A 21214-nucleotide genomic window follows, 5' to 3' on the forward strand; every position below is an offset into this window, starting at 1 on the left:
CAGTAATTATATTCCATGGACTGAGAATTAAACGCACCCTTCTTCATGGATAATGTGGGTTAAGCCATTTGCTCTTGTCTGTTAAACTGTGGCACAAGAGGGCCTAGTTAATGCTCTTTGAAGATGTCAGTTGTTTATTATGTCAAGAAGGGGGTCCACAGTGGTCTGCTGATACTGAGCCGAAATACACAGGTTTTTAGTTCAGATGCTGTATAATTGCCAGGCGTAGAAAAGCCATTTGTGCTTTCTGGCTGGAGTTGTGTAGTTTAGTAAGTCCACGAACTTTACTTTTCTAAATCAGGAATAAGCTGCGGTTTTGGTAAATGGGTGGGTTGTAATGTTCAAAGGGTGGATACAGTAGTGCTGTGGTCGCGCGAGGGTGTAGTTTTAATTCTTTTGGCTTTTGCCAGAGGTTGCTTTTTTATGACTTGTTTTGTTTTAAATCAACCGCTGTCAAGTTTCTGTTAAAGATTGTGTACATGTGAGCACGCGGCTTTAGGATTTCCGTCATAGATGCGCCATCTAAATTAACGCTAAAGGGAAAGAGGCTGTGAGTTTGCATGGATTAGTTTTAGTTGGGAAATGAAGCAAATACTGTACACTTGACTTGTGAAAAATAAAGAAGTCATTGTAAAGACCAGGGGCGATTTGTAGAGGGAGGACTTGTTTATGTAACAATACAAAAGATTGTGCCCTTTATCCCTTACAGTAATAGGGGATACAGTAGCCTCATGAAGATAAATGGTGGCATAATACAGTGTGTGAATTTATATGGTGCTTAGAAATAGTTGGACATGGATAATATTATCACTTTTGACATGTGCAGTTAGGGGAAAGTCCTTAAAAAGCTGCCTATAGATCAGAATTCGTGGTCTTAGATTCTTTTTTCATATTTGACTTGCAAAAGAAAATTGGCTCCCAACTTTGACATGTTGCCTCAGGGGCATTATAACAGTTGATCTTTATTCCACATAATCCTTTGGAGAAATACAGAGTGACATTTGTTTACGCTTACAGATCAAAAGAGGGAAAATCTTTCAGAAAAGTTATACAGGATTGGAGTTTTGTTTCTTTTTTTTTTTTTTTTGAGCATCAAATAAGCTAAATGTCTAACAAGGATTATCAGTCAGTGCTAAGAATGCCCAATGGCCATATTAGGATTTGTTTGCAAATAAAATATGCATCGAAGACATATTGGTCTGATGGGGATTGTGTAGCATCTTTCTTTTATATCTGTCTGCCTAGACCACAGGCATCCAAATCCACTTTCCTTTCAGCCTGCTCCCTAACCCCCGACCTTTATAGTCACATTTTTTGATAATACACAGGTTTCTAAAAGCCTGCTCTCCCTTCTTCTCCCATGCATACATATACTGCCATCAAGCAGTGACAGCCAGAAGTAGGGCAGTGTAGCTTAACAAGTCAGCCTGCGTCAGTGGTCCTGTCTGTGTTCTTCCCTCTACCCGCCCCACCCCCCCAAGGGATCTCTGTCTGATGAGGTGTCCGGTGAGGTGGCCGGTTCTACAGGCTTTCTCCCTCCCATCCAGCAGCTGCTGCAAGGCCAGAGTGCTTACCCTGCTCCCTGCCTACATCTCCAGGTCGCATTGCTTTGCACAATTAGACCACCGAATCCCTACTATCAGTGTAGGTAGTATGTTGAATAAGATGCACGTTCATTTTATAAAGTAGTTCTTTCAAGTTTTGTTTTAGAAGTTCTTTTTATAGTGAATCTCCACGCTAGATTGCTTATCAGTAACATCAGAATAAAGTGTTTGAGTGATTACCTTTATGGATATCTATCAGTACATAGACCCATGGCTTTACAATCCAGTGTTACCGTTTATACTCGAGAAGCTAAGGATAAAATTCCTGAGCCTAAAAAGTAACTAGAAGATACGTATTTATGTGTCCAAAGTAATCACAAGTAAGGACCTGTGTGCTTTCTCTTGTTCTAGCACATGGCAAGTTTCAAAACCCTCTTGCACTGACATTTGTACTCTGGAAGGTAAAAATGAATTGAGTAACAGCAGTGACCCGTCCGTATATTCTTCGTGTGATGTGACCCACTCTAACAGCAGATGATGTTTCGACTTAATTAGCCATAAAAATCAAGGGTGTGAATCACTGTTCTTTTGAATGTTACATTTAGTGAGTCATGAGCTGTTTTACTAGATGCCTGTGTAGTCAAAAAGTAGAAGTCAGCTGTAGATGAGACCATATGTTGCTTTTCACGTGGAGTTGTGAGAGTATTTAGGAGGAATTCTCATTGAGTACCACGTGTGGGATACGGAGAAATGTAGCGCACAGGCCCTGAAGTCATGGAGTTCATACTTCAGTGGAGAAGCAGATAAAGCATTTAAGGGAGAATTAAAGAGAAAATGCAGGATAATTGTGAAAAAGTGTAAAGTGAGTGGCTTAGATGAGAAGGTACTTTATCTGGAGCATTTCCATGTTTTGCATGGTCTTCTGGCTGTGCATTGATTTCAACAATATTTAATGAGCTCCTGCTTTGTTTCCAGCACTGTGGAAGGTTCTCAAGGGAAACTAATGACCAGTAGTATTTATTCTGTGCTTCCCCTATCTTGCTTACTTACTCTTCTCTTGTCAATTAAAACCGAAAGAGGAGGAATAATAATGGCGTATCCTCTCATTGAGCAGAGCGTGTTTTGTTGGAGCCCCAGTTCCGTGTTCAGCTGGGCAGAGGCATGATTGATGATCGTGGTATTGGCAGGTCAAGAGACTGGGTAATTGACATGCCAGGCTGCAATTTAAAAAATGCTTTCATTCTGTTCTTCTGGACATTGCCATATGTATTAACAGCATTCCAAAATTTGAATCATTTGGATTTCCGTTCCCTCCCTTTCCAGGAATGACAAAAATGACCAGAGAATGACCTTACTAGATATCAAGGGTAATGAATAATCCATACACTAGATAATCAATTGTGTGGCGTCGGCTGTATTTAAAATAATTTCATCCCAGTGTCCTCCCTAATAAAATAGTTGCAGAAAACAGAATCCTTGTGCATAATTAGATTAGCAGTGACTTCAGATATTACAGTGGAGGAAAATGGCATGGCAGACCAAAAGCAGCAAGGTCAAGATCCTGTTTCTATGTAAATACCTGTAATTTATTTTTGATCATAAAATCCTTAACAGTATAAGATTTAAGAACATTTCCTTCATGGCATTAAAAAAACCTGAAAAATATTAGCAGATATTGTCAAAGCAGAACCCCAAATTTGATAGTAAAATTAAACAAGTAATATTTATCCTGAGGGTCACTATGTACGTTGGAAAAATAGCTCAATGGAGTTTATCTTGGTGTCTTAATAAAAAGAGAGAAGAAGAATATTCTCAGTGCAGGAATGTAATGTTTTCTTTCTTTCTACTGAAGCTGAGATTCTGTGAGAGAGACAGTGAGTGCCACTTAATATTTTATCTGGTTCATCGAGACTGCCCTTTATTAACCTTTGATTGTTTTTTCTTTTGAAGTGGGGAATCTCTGTTGTCTCGCTGCCTTGCTTGATTGCAAAAATGATCCTGTTTGTTATTAAATTGATGAAGTTCTATTGAAATGATATTTTAACTAATACCCTTCTTTTATTTACTTGTTTTTAAAAGTTTGTGGGTTTGTTTTGAGACTTAGATACTTATTTCGATTACTGGAAGTATCGTAGAGTAATGAAGGAAGTTACTTATTGTCAGAGCTTGGGTTTGGAAGTGAGTAACCTGTGTTCTTTTTCTTTCTTTTTTAAAATTCAATTAATTAATTAATTTACAATTTAACGTATAGTTAATATAGCCTGTGTTCTTTTCCATGGAAATGTCTTTACTGGGTTTTGAAAACTTTTTGGAAATTGTTCTTTTCAAACAGTTATTTTAAAAATAATTTAAAAAGACACTGCACATTAATTAGGGTTAATTTTTATGTCTCTTACAATTCATATTTATATAATTATGTATCAATATTATAGTCATAGAAAGTGTTATATTTTCATGTAATTTCAGGGGTTTGGGGTTTATCTATCATTTTCTATCAAATTGAATGATGTGTGTGTGTGTGTTTTGTTTTTACCACAGTATTTCCTATCAAATACTTCAGGTAGCTCCAATCTTATGAGTTTTACCTCAAGGCCTGTTGTGTCTGCACCCATTTGTCCATCCTTACTGTGGTCCAGGCCCTCATCAGCTCTTCCCTGGCCTTCTGAATGGTCTTCTACTCTTGTTCTCTTCACTCTTGCCGCCTTTGAGCTATTCTTGGGTCTACACTGTAAACAGAATGATCTTCCTAACCTACAAATACCGTAGTCCCCCCTTATCCACGGGTCCACTTCCTACGGTTTCAGTTACCCGTGGTCAACTGTAATCCGAAAATATTAAAGGAAAATTCCAGGAATAATTCATAAGTTTTAAATTGCACGTCATTCTGAATAGCATGATGAAAGCTACCAACATCCTGCCCTGTCCTGCCAGAGACGTGAATCATCCTTTTGCTCAGGGTATCCCGCCCATCAGTCACTTAATAGCCGTCTCATCTCGGTTATCGGATCGACTGGTGTGGTATCATGGTATCGTGGTATCGCAGTGCTTGTGTTCTTGTCACCCTTATTATACTTAATAACAGCCCCAAAGTGCAAGAATAATGATGTTGATAATTCAGATGAGCCAAAGAGAAGCCATAAAGTGTGTCCTTTAAGTGAAAAGGTGAACTTCTCAACGTAGGGATAGAAAAAAAAAGCATATGCTGAGGTTGCTAAGATCTATGGTAAGAAGGAATCTTCTGTCTGTGAAATTATGAGGAAGGAAAAAGAAATTCGTGCGAGTTTTGCTGTTGCACCTCAAACTGCAAAAGTTACAGCCACAGTGTGTGATAAGTGCTTAGTTAAGATGGAAAAGACATTAAATTTGTACAATAAGATATTCTGAAAGAAAGAGGGAGACCATATCCACATAACGTTTATTACAGTATATTGTCATAACTGTTCTATTTTATTATTGGTTATTGCTGCTAATCTCTTATTGTGCCTAATTTATAAATTAAACTTTATCATAGGGATGTATAGGAAAAAACAGCGTACGTAGGATTCGGTACTATCCTCGGTTTCAGACACGCACTGGGGGTCTTGGAACGTATCCCCCGTGGATAAAGGGGGACTACTGTCTAATGGGATCATTCTTCTGTGGCTCCCAGTGTGCATGGAATGAAGTCCTTATCATTTGACATAGCAGGAGATCCTCCTCCATCTGACGCCTCCCTGTCCCCTCTCCCTTTTAACTCCAGAAATAGCAAACAGACCCACAGCTCTTTCACAACTCCAGAACTTTCATCTCCCATTCCCTGAGTCAGGATGCTCCAGTCTCCTCCTCTGCCTGTTAACTTCCTGCTTTAAAACTGTGAAGTCCTCCCTGATTCCCAGAGGGCAGAGCTGATTTCTCCCTTCTCTGTGTTATTCCTGACCTCCTGCATACCTTTGTAATTGCGTCTATCACACACCGGGTTGTACTTATTTGTTTACTCGTCTGTGCCTTGAGCTAGACTGTGAATTCTTTTAGGACAGAGACCAAGTCTTCCTTATCTTTTTTATCCCCAAGGCTAAGTACCCAATAAAGGGATGCTGGCTAGGTGAACGTAACCCACCTGGGACACTGTTACTAGTGCTGTTTGCCCAGGCCCACGTGCCAAACAATACTCTCTGAATTTGCTTAGAGCATGGTGGGTTATAGGTAGCACTGCATGCTTACGTTGTCGATTATACTGATGAATATAATCTTACAAGTGCTCCTGACTCTGGACTTTTCTGAGTGTAACAAAAGAGAGGGTGCAGTCTGTGGGAACATAAGTTTGGTGGCAGTCTGCCGTTTCCTGTTGCTCCACGCAAACAGTGCACGTATGAAACACTTTGTACAAGCGTTTGGTCCTGGCTGTTTTGACCATGAGTACAGTTGACTTAGTGAACAGGGATGAGGTGTGGGTTGGGCGATGCCATGCCTGATAAGGAGAGGCAGCTCAGCGCTATCACAATCTTTTCTTAACCGGTTTTCCTGCTTTCACTCTTGTTCTCCCTCACCCCAAGCCAGGCAGTCTTAACACAGCAGCCTCAGCAACCCTGTAAAACATCAAACATAGGTCGAGCCGTGTCACTTCACTGCTTAAAACCCTTCTCAGACAGTTTAATAACGTCTTTACAATGTTCTCTGAGGCCCTGTGTGACGGGCCACCCTCGCCCCGTTGCGTCCCCGGCTTCATCACCTGTGCTTTCCCTTCACTCTCCACCAAGTCAGACCAGGCTCCTTACGCCGTGCAGCTTGACCTTGCCCTCCGCTTAGAATCCCAGCTGTGCACACCATTCTCTCTCTCCCTCTCTCACTTTTGCCAGGTCTTCGCTCAAAAATCATCAGGGACCTTATTTAAAATTGCCACATCTTCAGAGAGTTGGCACATGTGTGGTCTCCCCATTTCCCACGCCATCCTGTGGAACAGTGTGATTGGCTCAGTACCACTGGTCCCACCGTAAGACTAGGCTCCAAGGGAAGCATCTTGCCCTTTGCAGCTGTATTCCTTTCCTTTGGTGCTCTGCCTTGTGGACGATGGGGATATAGTCTAAGCGAGGACACCAGAGTCTGAACTTGGGTGCACCTCCTCTGGGGTTGCTTAATGCCAGCAGCCCTACACAGAGCTGCCTATAGGAAGTTGATCTATCCATGAAGCCGAACTTTAAGTATTTACCGATGTGAATAATTTTCCTATTCCAAGGTAATGTTTGTCACTACTTATCAGCAAATAGAAAGGCATGCGTGATCTAAGCAGTCTTTGCTGCCGTCACTTGATGATAGACTTAGCACTTATGTTTTCAAATAAACATATATGTTCTCCCAGACCTACAGTAGTGTAAGCCATGACTCCATCTGGCACAACTTCTGCTGACATCTCTTATCACATGGTCGTATCAATATTAGTGTCCCCCATTGAACTCTGAAACCCTAAGGGAAGATAATTTGCCTTTGTGCTACCTGGACATTTTACAGTGCTTAGAACAGAATATATTAGATGGTCAATAAATATTTATCAGACTAAGAAAACACAAAATGTTTCCTTATAAAACAAATATCTAAGAAAGAAATGAAGGGAAACAAAGATTTAAAAAGCATATACACAAGTAGCTTGAGACCTTAATAAAGTTCCAAGTGGATTTCCACCTGCAAAAAAAAAAAATAATAATAATAATAAAATTGCCACATCTTCATCCTGACCCTTCTGTCCATATCTCTGTTTTACTCTGAAGCGCTTTCCACCATCTAATATACTATATACTTTTCGTATTTATTTTCAGTACTGCCTGTCTCCTCAAACTAGAATTTAACCTCTAAGACAGGAGTGATTTTTTGGGTTTGTTTTGACAACCAGTGTTTCCCCAGGCCTGGCCCATAGTAAGTGTTCAGTAAATTTTCATTGGAAGAGAATGAATGATGCAAAGACCACTAGATCAGGAAATCTGGATGTTTTGCTTCTGTCACTCGCTAATTGTGTGACCTGAAACAAATCACATGATCTGTTTAAGCTCTAGTTTTCATTTCTGTAAAATAGGATAATACCTATTCATCATACATATGGGTAGCAGGTACAGCTTGTTTATTGAACAGATGAGTGTGTGTTTTATAGATACTGTATCAGCCTACAGATTGAATCTGGTTGTATTTAATGGTACTGCCCCTGGGTTGGCAATCCCTTCACTATCAATAGTTGAGTCAAAAGATGTCTTTATCCTAGTATAGAATATATATATACTAATCTCAGAATTTTCAGTATAGAAGTAATTGCTTTTAAACTACTTGTGTAACCTAGGCAACCCAAATGGAAGCTATCACTTCTTTTACATAATTTTCAAGTAATTTATACCTCAGTTTTTATGTCAAATCCTGAAATGATTAAAATACTAAATTAAAAGTCGTGTCTAAATCAGTCAAGCCCCCGCCCCCCCTTAAGTATTAACAATAGCTAACATTTAATGGGTGCTTGCCATGGCTCGACACTCTTAATGACACAGTACATGAATGAACTCATTTAATAAATACTGTCTGGATACCATAATTAGTCAATAAAAATAATAGTTGGTTTGATAAGGAAGGATTAGATCATTAGGGAGAACTGAAAACTGGGCAGAGAAACTTATATGTGGTGAGACAGGGAACCAAGCATAATTCTTCAGAAAGAGAAATGGCATTGAAAGCACTTAGGGCATTTTGGGGTCTTTGACTCGTTAGCTTCTGTTTTCAGGGCAAATGCTCTGCTTTGAGACTATTTGGGTATGTGCTTATTTGAAGCTCTTTTAAGTCTAGCCTGTGTCTCATCCAGTGTCTTGTACTTTACAGATAGTGAGTAAATACTAGTTGTGTGAACACGTGATAAGCAGTGCTGAAGGAAGTTGCTCTGGTTTTGGCGTGCAGAATGGATTGGAGCGTTTGGAACTAGAATCCTGCCATATAGGGGCTGTAGAGGTTGAAAAGAGGCAAAAGTGTTGGTCAAAGCGATTATGTAGGCACGTGAGGAAAACAGTTACGGAACCACAGATTTCCATGTTAGGCCCTCTTTGTTAAGGTAAGTCATAGGTTTTAATAATTACTTGTTAGTGTAGCAACAGTATCTGTGATTTTCAAAGGTATAGTTATACTTTTCTAGCTTTATGAAATGTGGGTAGTTACACCTTGTATTTCTAATCTTCCTAATTAAAGGTGATATTTATGGTGATCACTGTGATGATAAACGTGATTGGAAAACTTACATGTAATCAATGTACACATTGTCCCTAGACACAGATGTGTGTGGTGTGAGGCTGGGGGAGCCAGAAGCTGGTTGCAGTGGTGTCTCTGCGGTCTGCCCCGCTTCAGCCTTTACTGAACTTCTCTGTACCATCAAATGCAGCATTGCAAGGTGCTCTCTGTCATTTATAGCTGACATTTGATAACCGACTAGTCACCAGAGACATTAGATCAATAGCTATTTATTTAGTTCTTGCTAGAACCCATCACTATGCTGGGTGCATCACATTTTGGCCATTTATACATGTACAATACATGGTGGGCGCTTGCCTAGGAAGCAGGTGTCTGAGACCATCTCCCTAGGGGCATTTGTTAGCTGGAGTTCTCAGTTAGTTCCCTTCCTCAATACCACCCTTTACTTAGACTTATTCCCAGGATCTGGGTGTGGGTTGTGGATTCTTGTGTTTTGAGAGCTACTATTGCCTTGTAGACTTGATATAAAGCAACACCTTGAGAAAGCCACTTGGAAGAGTGAGCCTCTCCTAGATTCAATGTGAAAATGGCTTGGCTTGTGAGTGACCTTGAGTGACCTGACACACAGCCTTCCCTAGAGCAGGCGCTCATTAAGGCTGGTGCAATGAAGAGTGACTCTATCCTGCCATTTTCATGCCCTCCTATTTTCAGAAAAGGCTGTGTTGGGGGCAGTGATGAATGGAAGATAATGAAAGAAGGTAGCAATAGATAGGAGGGAAGAAGGGAGGATAAAGATAGAAGGAGAGAAGAGATAATGAGTCTCCATATGTCTCTATTCTGCCTTCTTTTTGCCAGCACTTTTCTGATCCCATCTTCTAAATCAATAAAATAATAGTAGTCTACTGGGACTCTGACATGTTTCTGCATATGCCCCTTGCAGGACTAATTGTGCGCTTGTAATAGTTAAGGTTTGTTTGCTTTTAAGGCATAGCTTAATAAAGTTTCTGTACATGGTTGAAAGAAGTGTGGAGTAAGGATAAAGGCTAATCTGTTCACTGTTTAATATAATTTCAGTGGTGCAAGTGAATTGTCAGATTAGAGTTTAATGTATATTTATCTTTCTCTAAGGGAAGCCCAGTTATAAGTAAAAGCCACAAGCAGTTGAGATTTCAGTAAACTGTATCACTTGATTTTGGGGGTTTTTTAAGTAAACTTTAAAAAGAGAAAGTGAGAATAAATATATTTTATTGTTGTTACAATTCCTTTGCCTCTATTCCTGAGGGTTCTCTTTCACTTTGTAACTAGAAACGCCTCAGCTAAAGTAGAAGCTGGGTATCTGGTGTTTCCGGATTACATTTTGAGATAAACCAGAATTCCTACCTGGACACAGGTGTGTATTGCTTCAGTCTTGAGTGGCTGGGGATTCTTTTGCAAAGAATACAGAAGTCAGTTTGACTTTACCCTGGTGGGCGGTTGTTGGTTTGGTTGCTCTGGTCATCTTGACTGGTGGTTATTTATTTACATACTATTTTTTCACCAACGGAAAGTACATGGAGTGCTGTGACTTCCTGGAAAAAGAACTTTGATTTTCACCTTAAAGTAATTTTACTGCAGAGTTAATCAACACACTGTATTCCAACTATAAAAAGATCATTTAAGTCCTTTTTTTCCTTGCTAGCTTTCCACGTCCAATTCTTTGTCCTTAGGTATGAATGTCTGAATGTTGTTCTGTTCTAAGGACCCCGGTTCTGTTTGATTTGTAAGCAATTTTTGAGACAGCTTGTTGCGTTTGGGATGTTCTTGTGTGCTTTAGGAAGCTGGAGAGTTTGGGATTGCTCTCCTTCAGTGTTCCTTTGGATCATCAGACCTCGGTTACTTCCCACACACTGGGGTATGCGTTAGTTTGTCCCGTGGATCTCTGTGCTCCTGTCATTGTAACTAGGGGAGAGTTACGTAACTGAGTTTAGAAATCCAAAAGGTTATGTTTCAATTCCAGCTAATAAAGGTCTGAACAAAAACACAATTGCTAAAGTTTCCTCTAGTTTCTGAGAAAGTTAAGCTAAGTTTCTCTCCAATAAATGTTTGCTTGGAATGGGAGAAAGAACCTTCTGTAGTAGATCTATGATGCGAATGTTGAGTTTTTCAGTGCCCAGGAAGTTTAATTATAGTTGTTTAAGTCAGTGACTTTCAAAAGTTTTGCCTGTGTCCAGAGTAACAAGTACACGTTACTTTTGTTCCTAGTCTATACAACGCATATAAACACACACATATATACACACACATACATTCATATACATATATACACACATTTGCATCTATATAAAATGAAACAAAAGCTTTGTGAAACTACTTACCTTTATTGCATGGCTACATGTGATACCCTCTCTTTTCTGTTCTGTTTTATTCTGTTGTGTTTTATTAGACAGAAGACGTCAGTCTCGACCTACTAAATTGATTTTTATCACTACCTATTAGGTCACGGCCTTTGACTGGCAAAATAATGCTTTCAGAAGACTTCACTTCTGGTGGTAGGGTTTTATTATGCTGTGTTCCAGAGAGCGCCCTTACAAACTGTGATGGAGTTTCTGCAGCTAGTCCGTCATCGTATTACTGTTGTAGGAAGGCCTCGAACACCAGAAGTATCTTGAGGTGGAATGCAGATTAGTGGTGCATCTCAGAAAAACCACCTGGTCTGAGAACTGAGCAACGCTGTTGAGCACCTGAGCATTCACTCACAATAGTAAGTCCTCTTCTAGGTTTCCCTCTGTGCCCCTCCCAGCCCAGGGCCATGCTGGTGGATAAGGGGAAATGCTTGAAAACTCGCAGGCAGGACTGAGCGATCTCCAGCATGGACCTTGCTGCCTGCTGGAGTACAGCTGTGCAGAGCCTGCTAATGCACTCCGTGCGTTACTTGCACCTGCTCACCGGCCCAAGGGAAAGCTCATGAATAGCAATGTCTGACAAATATCTGCCCTCATCTGGAGATTTCTCTGTCATTATGCTTACTGGCCTGTTGTGCATCCCCCGTAGAGGAAAATTAGTTGAGAAATTCAGTCCATTAAACTTTACTTTCAAATGGTTGGACTCTACCCTGTATGTATCAGAGATCCTATGTCTGAACTGGAAGAAAAGCTGCATTTTCTTTGAAATAAAGTTATTGTAAAAAAACTGACGACTGGGGGCTTCCCTGGTGGCGCAGTGGTTGGGAATCTGCCTGCCAATGCAGGGAACACGGGTTCGAGCCCTAGTCTGGGAAGATCCCACATGTCGCAGAGCAACTGGGCCCGTGAGCCACAACTACTGAGCCTGCGCGTCTGGAGCCTGTGCTCCTCAACAAGAGAGGCCGCGATAGTGAGAGGCCCACGCACCGCGATGAAGAGTGGCCCCCACTTGCCACAACTAGAGAAAGCCCTCGCACAGAAACGAAGACCCAACACAGCCATAAATAAATAAATAAATAAATAAATAAATAAATAAATAAAAACTGACGACTGATAAGAGATGCTTTTCTAAATTGTGTTCATATGGACTACATGTTAGCTTATATAAAACCTTAGAGGAAGATGTCTTTTATTATTTGTATTTCTGTATAACAGAAGCTTGCTTCATTCATAGTTCAGAATTCTAAAACAATTTAAAAAATGTTAATGAACGTCTTTCTAAAATTTGCTCTGCAGATAGAGTGTTTGCAGGTCATACTTTACCCAGTACTCACTCTGTACGGTCTCATTTCATTGTTCTGACAGTCGTGTGAGACGGGCAGGATGGTGTCGGTGGCGTTTACCTAACCCTTTTGTGCTGAGAAAGCTGTCCCTGAGAGATTAAGTGACTTGCCTGAAGCGTTAGAGATAATAATGGAATAGTTGGGTTTGAATTCACTTCTTACGACTTAGTCCTTCCCTCTCTGCATGACACTGTGCAGTATCTCTGCTCAATCCTCAGGACAATCGAAGGTTGAAGGTTGTTTGGATGCCGTGGTGTCACTGTGAATAGTCACTGAACCTTGTAAGTAGCTGGTGACACCCTGGTGGTTATTGAGGTTTGTAAGGATCTTTGCTTTGGCATGAGGTGGGTCTCCACTGCCTGCTTCTTAGTCCACTTTTGCTGTAAGGCTGTGAGCTTTCTCTTTTCACCCACATAGTCGTGCCTGCCTCTTGTCCCCACCACTGTCTGCTCTGGGGTTTCTAATATGTTACCTTGTGTGGAGGGTCTGGACAATCCAGTTTATTACAACAGTAATGACCGGAAGATCATAATAAGATCCGAAACCACAGTCCTTGTGAGTATCGGTATCTGGTAGCACAAGTATGGCTATCTTGTGTCTTGGCCATATTTTGAGTGGTTGAGTGGTTGAGTTTTTCAGAAAAGTGATCTCTTAATAAGTGGGATGTTCTGTAATATGTAAATATGTTTTTTCCATGTTTATCTTCTTCTGTTGGATTTTTTTTTTTTTTTACTACAGTTAAATAAAGCACATGTTTGCATTAAGATATAGAGTTGTGACTATATTTGGGCATCCCAGTTCTTTTTGTAAATGTTAAATTTTAAACACATCTATAAAATCACTCTGAGTTTCCAAGTAGGATTACTGCATTGTTGCACTTAAGCAAGCATTGCTTTTCAGCTTTGGTCTCATCATTAACCACTTTCTCTAATGATGTGTTGAGTTCTCACTCGCCTCTCTTCTCTCCATCTGATAGCTGGACACCAAATATATTTTTTTGTTTTTCATGTGGTTGAAATGGCCTCTCCGTATCTTCACTTTCATATCTGCTTCTAAAAAAGTCAAAAGATGGTGACAATAAGACATGTTTCTGTTATCTGAAATCAGTTCTACTCCACTAAACTTTTTTGGCCAAACACTTAAGTGACGTTTGATCCTCCTGAACACAAATGGGAGTTATATAAAATGTGACTGAAAAAGCTGATTTGTCTCTGCTTTTTCTGTGAATTTCTTAATAAACCACTAATACACCAATACTTGGAACTAATATGACCTTTTAATAGTCTCTGTTGAAATAGTCCTCATTTTGCATCCTAGTCCTCATTTGGGCTCACAGTAGTTGCTCAGTTAATGCTTTGATTTATACATAGGAGAGCTGCAAAAATGCTCGGGTGCAATTTGAATACATTGAAAATAGAGATGTAGAAAATACTTTTTTTCTATGACTCAAGAAATGAGGCTCAGAGAAAAGTAACCATTTCCAAACGTATTGTTGTCTTTTCTCTCATTCTCCAAGCATAAGAGAATTGATAGAAGAAGCTCACTCCTGATATGAAAAGTTTTTGATATCCAAAATAGTTATTCTGTGCTGTGTTTGTAAAATCTCAGAGATGATGACAATTGTAAAGATGTCTTTCTTTTTGAATGAAGTGAAATTTCAAAGAATTCTGACTGTTCTGGGTATACCTAGAGAAACCAACTTTAGCAACTCTTCGAGAGAGAGAGCTTATTGAAGCGATGATCACATATTTTCTTCTCTCGGTGCCATTTGAGAGCATTTTAGTAAATATTTGTATATAGTTCCTAAATTGGAGTTATGAAGGTATCTAAGTAGAGTTACCTTAAAAAACAAAGCTAAACTGTCAGGACTCAAGGAACTTCCGAGATAGCCTTGTGTGACAGATGAGAAGTCGGGGTCCAGTGAGGTGAGTTCACTTGCTTTAAGACTTCACAACATGGGACTTCCCTGGTGGCACAGTGGTTAAGAATCCGCCTGCCAATGCAGGCGACACGGGTTCGAACCCTGGTCCGGGAAGATCCCACATGCTGCGGAGCAACTAAGCCCGTGCGCCACACCTACTGAGCCTGCGCTCTAGAGCCCGCGAGCCACAACTGCTGAAGCCCGCGCACCTAGAGCCCGTGCTCCGCAACAAGAGAAGCCACCGCAATGAGAAGCCCGCACCCCACAACAGAGTAGCCCCCGCTCGCCGCAACTAGAGAAAGCCCGTGCGTAGCAACGAAGAGCCAATGCAGCCAAAAATAAATAAATTAAATAAATTTTTTTTTTTTTAAAAGATCTCACAAAGAAGAGCAGTCCAGTTAGGCTGTGCCCTTGTGTCCTTTTCTTCTCTTTTAAATGGTATTGAGACTGTGTTCCTTTCTATCAGTTTCTTTAATTTTGACATTCCTGACTGCCCTATGAAGGTCAAGTGACAGATTTCTCTGTTGACCTTCCAGAGCAGGTTTTGGAAGCTTTTCACCCACTCTAAATAGATGTGCCGAAGACAAGCAACTTACTGGTGATGGCAAAGGCAAAAGAGGGACAGCATCAACGCTGGAAACAGGCTCTCCTGTGTCACTTTTACTCTGCTTACAAAAGCAAAATTCATTCAGGTTTGAAAGAATTGAAGGAAAAAAAAAAAACCCCAAACCAACAGAAAACCCCAAGGGTCTCAGCCTGCAGCCTTTCCTTTGTATGAGCTGAAGTCCTTAGAGACGGTTGAATAACTTAATAGAGTCCTCAGAAGCACACCTGCCTTGAGAGAAATAAGTGCATTTTAAAACTGTGAACTTAGTATTCTGTTTTTTGACAGAGAAACTTTTTCCTCTTGAGGAACTGTAGATTTTTATTATCCTTAATAGCTGAATTTGCAGAGATGTGTTAAATAAAAATAGAACATGAAGTAAATGCCAGCTATTTCCATCAACAGAATTGTAGGTGACTTTTATTAGAACTTTACTGATGTTAAGTGAAGAAAGAGGGAAAGAGAAAAGGAGAGAGAGAAGGGGGGCAGGAAGGGAGAGAAGAAGAGGTAAAACAAAAATAAAAATGGAAAAAGCGCGGATCTGTTTGTCTTGATCAAAGAGGACGATCAGAAAAGAGCTGTTTCTGTGGGATACTCTGTCCTCTGTGGATCTTGTAACTCTGTGATTATCTTGCCCTGTGGCAAGACGCCACCCTGAAATTGGTCTGCCAATTTGAAGAATCATTTTCTTGCTTATTTTTAAACTCCTAAGGACAGGGAAAAAGACTGAAGGAGCCTAAATGCTGTGGTTTCCTCAAACCGTTATTGTTGTAAATCCTATGGGTCCTGAAATAGCTTGCTATTCCTGAAGTTTCAAACTGCCCGATTGCTCAGAAGACTTGGCAGTTGAAAGGGAAATGATTAGCTCTTTCCTTTAAGCGCTGTCCCCAAGGTTTAAGTGGGTCAAAATTGAAGAATGTGGTGATTTCAGAAATAAACTACCTTTTTAAAAAAATTTCTTAAATTAATTAATTTATTTATTTTTGGCTGTGTTGGGTCTTCGTTTCTGTGCGAGGGCTTTCTCTATTTGCGGCAAGCAGAGGCCACTCTTCATCGCGGTGCGCGGGCCTCTCACTATCGTGGCCTCTCTTGTTGCGGAGCACAAGCTCCAGACGCGCAGGCTCAGTAGTTGTGGCTCACGGGCCTAGTTGCTCCGTGGCATGTGGGATCTTCCCAGACCAGGGCTCGAACCCGTGTCCCCCTGCATTAGCAGGCAGATTCTCAACCACCGCGCCACGAGGGAAGCCCTAAACTACCTTTTTTAAATGGAAATTCTCTAGTTCTTCATACAGAGCTTTGAGTTTTTCAAATATTTTCTAAATCAAAAATGAAATATTTTAAATTTATAAATCTTAAGTCACTTAAACATTAGATTATTTGATTATCTATGCAGAAATTATCAGGAGCCTGGGCATTTTAACTTGGTGTCTTCCTTTTAATGTTTACGTTTTTGCTTGATGATTAAAAGTAATTATAGTCCAGTAACTCTCTCTGGTTATGGGCTTATGTTTTACTAACAAGTAAATTGTGGCAGAACTTGTGTTCCTTCTGGTTGGCTGGTACATGATCTTGAATACTGTTGATTTGTAGTCTGACTTCTCTTTAGAATGATTTAGGATGGTGATTTTGTGGACAGAAGAGTTGCACCTGTTTCTAGAGTTGAAGGTTGGCTATTGTTTTAACTTCCTCCCATTACTCAGATGCTTAGGAAAAAATGATACAAATGACCTCTTTATTTTAGTTTGGTTGGGTTTTTGTGGGGAGGGTTGCCATTGATTTGTATATTTTGGGAGTCAGTCCCTCCACAGGCACATTGATGAAATATATAGCATGAAAGGTTATGAGTTTATTTTGATGTGTTTTAACCTAGACTCTCCAAAATATAATATGCACGTATTTGGCACACTGACAATGGCAAACCTTTAAGAGGATGAAATTTACACTCTAGTGGTTTTATTTTTCTCCTATAATACATTCCATTATAAATTCACCAAGAAAGGGGATCTGGGGTCATTATTGTGACATCTTTTGGTGTCCTCCCTCCAGCTGGACACACTGACCTCAACATTCTTGTATGGATACTTCCAGAAAAATTCTTTTTTTTTTTTTTTTTTCCTTTTCTACTTCCATCATCCTTCAAACATTTAATTTAGGCTGAGTGAGAGAAGGAAAAACTGCCTTCTGAGTTTGCTCTGATGAACTTGCCTTGAGAGAGAATGGTATCTGTGTTTGTGGGTTTGAAAATGAGGCCTCCTTTGGACTATTAGTTTAAAGAAATGATGATTTATAAAAATTCCACCATAAGTTCAACTATTCAGTAACTATTATTTAATGTTGAGTTTTAGTACAATTGTATGTGGGGAAATAATATCTATTTATTTAATTTTTAAGGAATATGTTAAATATTTTTATGACTTTTCATAGGAATCATTATGCTCTTGGATAGATATCTCATGCAGGTTTTATACACTCTCCACTATTTACTTTTGGGTGAAATAGTAGAGTGATAATTCTGGTTTATGCTATAAGCATTGATCATCTCTTGTGTTCCAGGCACCTCACAGGGCACTGGAGGTTAGGTGTGAATGAGCAAGTCCTTTTTTCGAGGAGCTCTCATTTTAGGTGGGCAGACAGAATTGTGACACCATCATAGCTACATAAATAAAGCTGGGGATTCTGCTGGGGGAGAGGAGCGAGGTCAAGGATGGCTTCAGAGAAGTAAAAAAACAGGCTGTGGGGATGGGGGCTGTATTCCAAACAAAGAGAGTAATAGTCTGATCCAGGATAGTGCAGGTATGAGACCATATGGAATATGGAACAAAGCCTACAGATGGGGCCGCTGAAAGGAATATGGCCGGAAACTTTGGGGAAAAGAATTGAGTTCAAGTCCAAATTTATTGCTAGATGAGGAGTTCGGGATTTATTCTTGTGTTTTTTACATAAGTGGAAACATGATTTCTTTTTTTTTTTTTCCTCCACTAAGAGGGAGGATGGAGCACTAAGTGCTCTTTTGGAAAGATGTAGTAGGTATAACGGTGGATTAAGAGGTCAGACTTAGAAAGAAAAAAATAAACTATTATAAAGTTATAAAGGAATATTGGGGCTTCCCTGGTGGCACAGTGGTTGAGAATCTGCCTGCCAATGCAAGGGACACGGGTTCGATCCCTGGTCCGGGAAGATCCCACATGCCGCAGAGCGGCTGGGCCCGTGAGCCACAATTACTGAGCCTGCGCGTCTGGAGCCTGTACTCCGCAACAGGAGAGGCCACGATAGTGAGAGGCCCGCGCACCGCGATGAAGAGTGGCCCCCGCTTGCCACGCCTGGAAAAAGCCCTCACACAGAAACGAAGACCCAACACAGCCATAAATAAAAATAAATAAATAAATAATTTTAAAAAAATAAAATAAAGGAATATTGTCACTTGAAGAAACATCTTAGCCATCAGCGCTACCTTTTGAAACTCCATCAGGCTGGATGAATGGAGCAAGGTTTCACAGTAAAGGCTCCTTTCTGCTGCCATTGCCTAGGAGGCATACTGTGCTCCTACATGGGCTAGACTGGAGCCCCATGGACAGCAATGGCGTCAAGGCAACTCTGCACATCTAAGGGAGATCAGAAGAGGCTGTAGGATGATCTAAGCTAAGAGCTCAGGTCAACTTGGACACTCGTTCTTACATTCCCTAGGGAAATAGAACCAGAGGGGCCCAAGGGTTCTAAAAAAAGAAAAATGAAAAAAGAAAAAAAATCAAATCATTTGGGTGTTAGAAGAGCTAGGGTTCCATGAATGAGATTAGAGACAAATTTCATGATAAGGAACCAAATGAGGGCTTCCTTCTTGGTTGCGATGTCAAGAAGTCTAGACTTAGACTTGGCTCTGAAGGAAAAAAAAAAAAAGGAAATAACTAAGAACTGGCTCAGGAGAGTATATTTTAAAATGGCCAATTAAAGCAGAACTTCCATGATTCCAGGAGGAAATACAGTGATGCGAATGAGGCTACCTGAGGCCAGAAGCCACTGAAGAGCCCCCAGTGCAGTATTTACAGGGTGCCTTGGAGCTTCATAGTTGGTTTGTGTTCAGCACAAAGTAACCTGTCTTTTTAACGAGCCAGGACTGAAACGTCTCCTGAGAGAAAAGTGACTACAGAGAGGATGAAGGTTGCCTTTGGGATCAAGTAGGTCAGCCCTGGCTGCAGAGTGCAGAAAAATCAAACAGGGTGCAGGGTCAGATGATGTTAGGAGGGGGAAGAGTCTAGAACAAAGTCCTGTGTGCCGGATTTTCCAATGATGAACCAAAACTGCCTACAGAGGTGGCCAGACTAGAGTACTACAACCAGTAGTAGCTTTAAACTAGCCAGTTTAAAGTTATAAGGCTGTCATTTTTTTCCTTCTTTCTCTTGGCTCTGTGGTAGTAATAAATATACAGAAAAACTCAGACTGAGTCTCTCTCTTTTCTGAGAAATTCAGAATATTGGTAAGAACTGAAGTATCCTAGCACAGTGGATAAGATGGAAATGACTAACACTTTGGTAAGATGTTCAGAGAGTGCCATTCAGCCTTGGCCACCAGAATGGCTTCTTCTGTGGTCATTCTCATATAAGCAGCACCAGAGGGTTTCAGCATCTTCAGTCTCTGGCAGTATAGGGGGAAATGGGAGCACTGGTGTTTGGGAATATGTCTTCAGTCTCCTCTGACTTCTAAAGCACTGAGGTATGCCTAAAGATATAGGTATGAAAATAGGCCTTGCCTGATTGGATACCTTTCTAGTTGATGCGAAACAAACCCTCGAATGGGTACGGAGAAGGGTTTTTCCATCTTTGTCTGACTTTTTTGGGTAAGATTCAAAATCAGGATGCATAAAGAAAAATATGGTTTGCCTGTTTTTCTTGTAATCTTGTTTTTTGTTTTGCCAGGAACAAAGAATTTTGAGCCCATCTAGACTCATTCACTATATGCATTATGCAAATTAATTCCGAATTTACCCGCATCCCCATTATTTTATTGAAACCAAACAAACTTTTTTAGCAGGCAAACGAAATAGCACTGGAGTGGTTTGGAAGACCTGAACATCTAAACATTTTTGGCTGTACGTGTGGCTGCCACTCCCTCTGACCGAGACAATGATATTAAACTTGAACATGATGCAGGATGTTGTAATCCTACAAGGGAGAGAAGTGGTTGGGCTCTAAGGTCATGGTTGGCAAAGGCAAGACCTTTGTTCTGTCCAGAGGGCTGTAACTTCTGCGAGCGAGCATCATGCTTGGCCCGCTCCCTTCGCGCAGGCTTCCTAGGGATTTAGTTTAGTTTTTTTTTTTAATTAAAAAAACTATGTTAGCTTTATTTTTTTTTTATTATTTATTTTCTTTTTTTTTTTTGGCTGCGTCGGGTCTTAGTTGCAGCACGCAGGATCTTAGTTGCAGTACGCGGGCTTCTCTCTAGTTGTGGCGTGCGGATTTTCTCTCTCTAGTTGTGGCTCGCGGGTTCCAGCGCGCGTGGGCTCTTTAGTTTGCAGCACGCGGGCTCTCTCGTTGAGGCACGCGAGCTCAGTAGTTGTGGCACGCAGGCTTAGTTGCCCCTCAGCATGTGGGATCTTAGTTCTCTGACCAGGGAGCGAATCTGAATCCCCTGCACCGGGAGGTGGACTCTTTACCACTGGACCACCAGGGAAGTCCCCTTAGGGATTTAGTTTTGAATTTCACTAGCAGTGATCAGTGGTGGTAGATAATAATAATTTTTTTCTTCTAGTTTTATTGAGATATAACTGACATACAGCACTGGTGTACAGCATAATGGTTTGCCTTACATACATCATGAAATGATTAGCACAATCATCTCATGTAGATAGAACATTAAGGAAATAGAAGAAAGATGTTTTTTCCTTGCGATAAGAACTCTTGGGATTTACTCTGGACAACATTCATACTCACATACAGCAATGTTAATTATATCTCTCATGTTGTACATTACATCCCTGGTGCTTATTTATCTTACAAGTGGAAGTTTGTACCTTCTGACCACCGTCATCCAGCTCCGCCTCCTCCCCACCCCCCTGCAACCTTCTGGTAACCAGAAATCTGACCTCTTTTTCTATGAGTTTGTTTGTTTTTGGAGTATAATTGACCTACAGAACTATGTTAGTTCCTGGTACACAACATAGTGATTTGATATTTCTATGCATTTCAAAATGATCACTGTGGTAAGTCTAGCTATCATCTGTCACCATACAAAGATATTAT

The 21214-nt window shown here is 40.5% G+C and overlaps 1 protein-coding gene across 11 annotated transcripts in view; it reads left to right on the top strand.

The window, feature by feature from the left end:
• Nucleotides 1–21214, top strand: part of NHSL1 (NHS like 1) — a 233874-nt gene that overhangs the window by 106992 nt on the left and 105668 nt on the right. The window lies entirely within an intron of this gene.

Source organism: Balaenoptera physalus, assembly GCF_965194825.1.
Source record: "Balaenoptera physalus genome assembly, chromosome: 9".
Classification (NCBI taxonomy): Eukaryota; Metazoa; Chordata; class Mammalia; order Artiodactyla; family Balaenopteridae; genus Balaenoptera; species Balaenoptera physalus.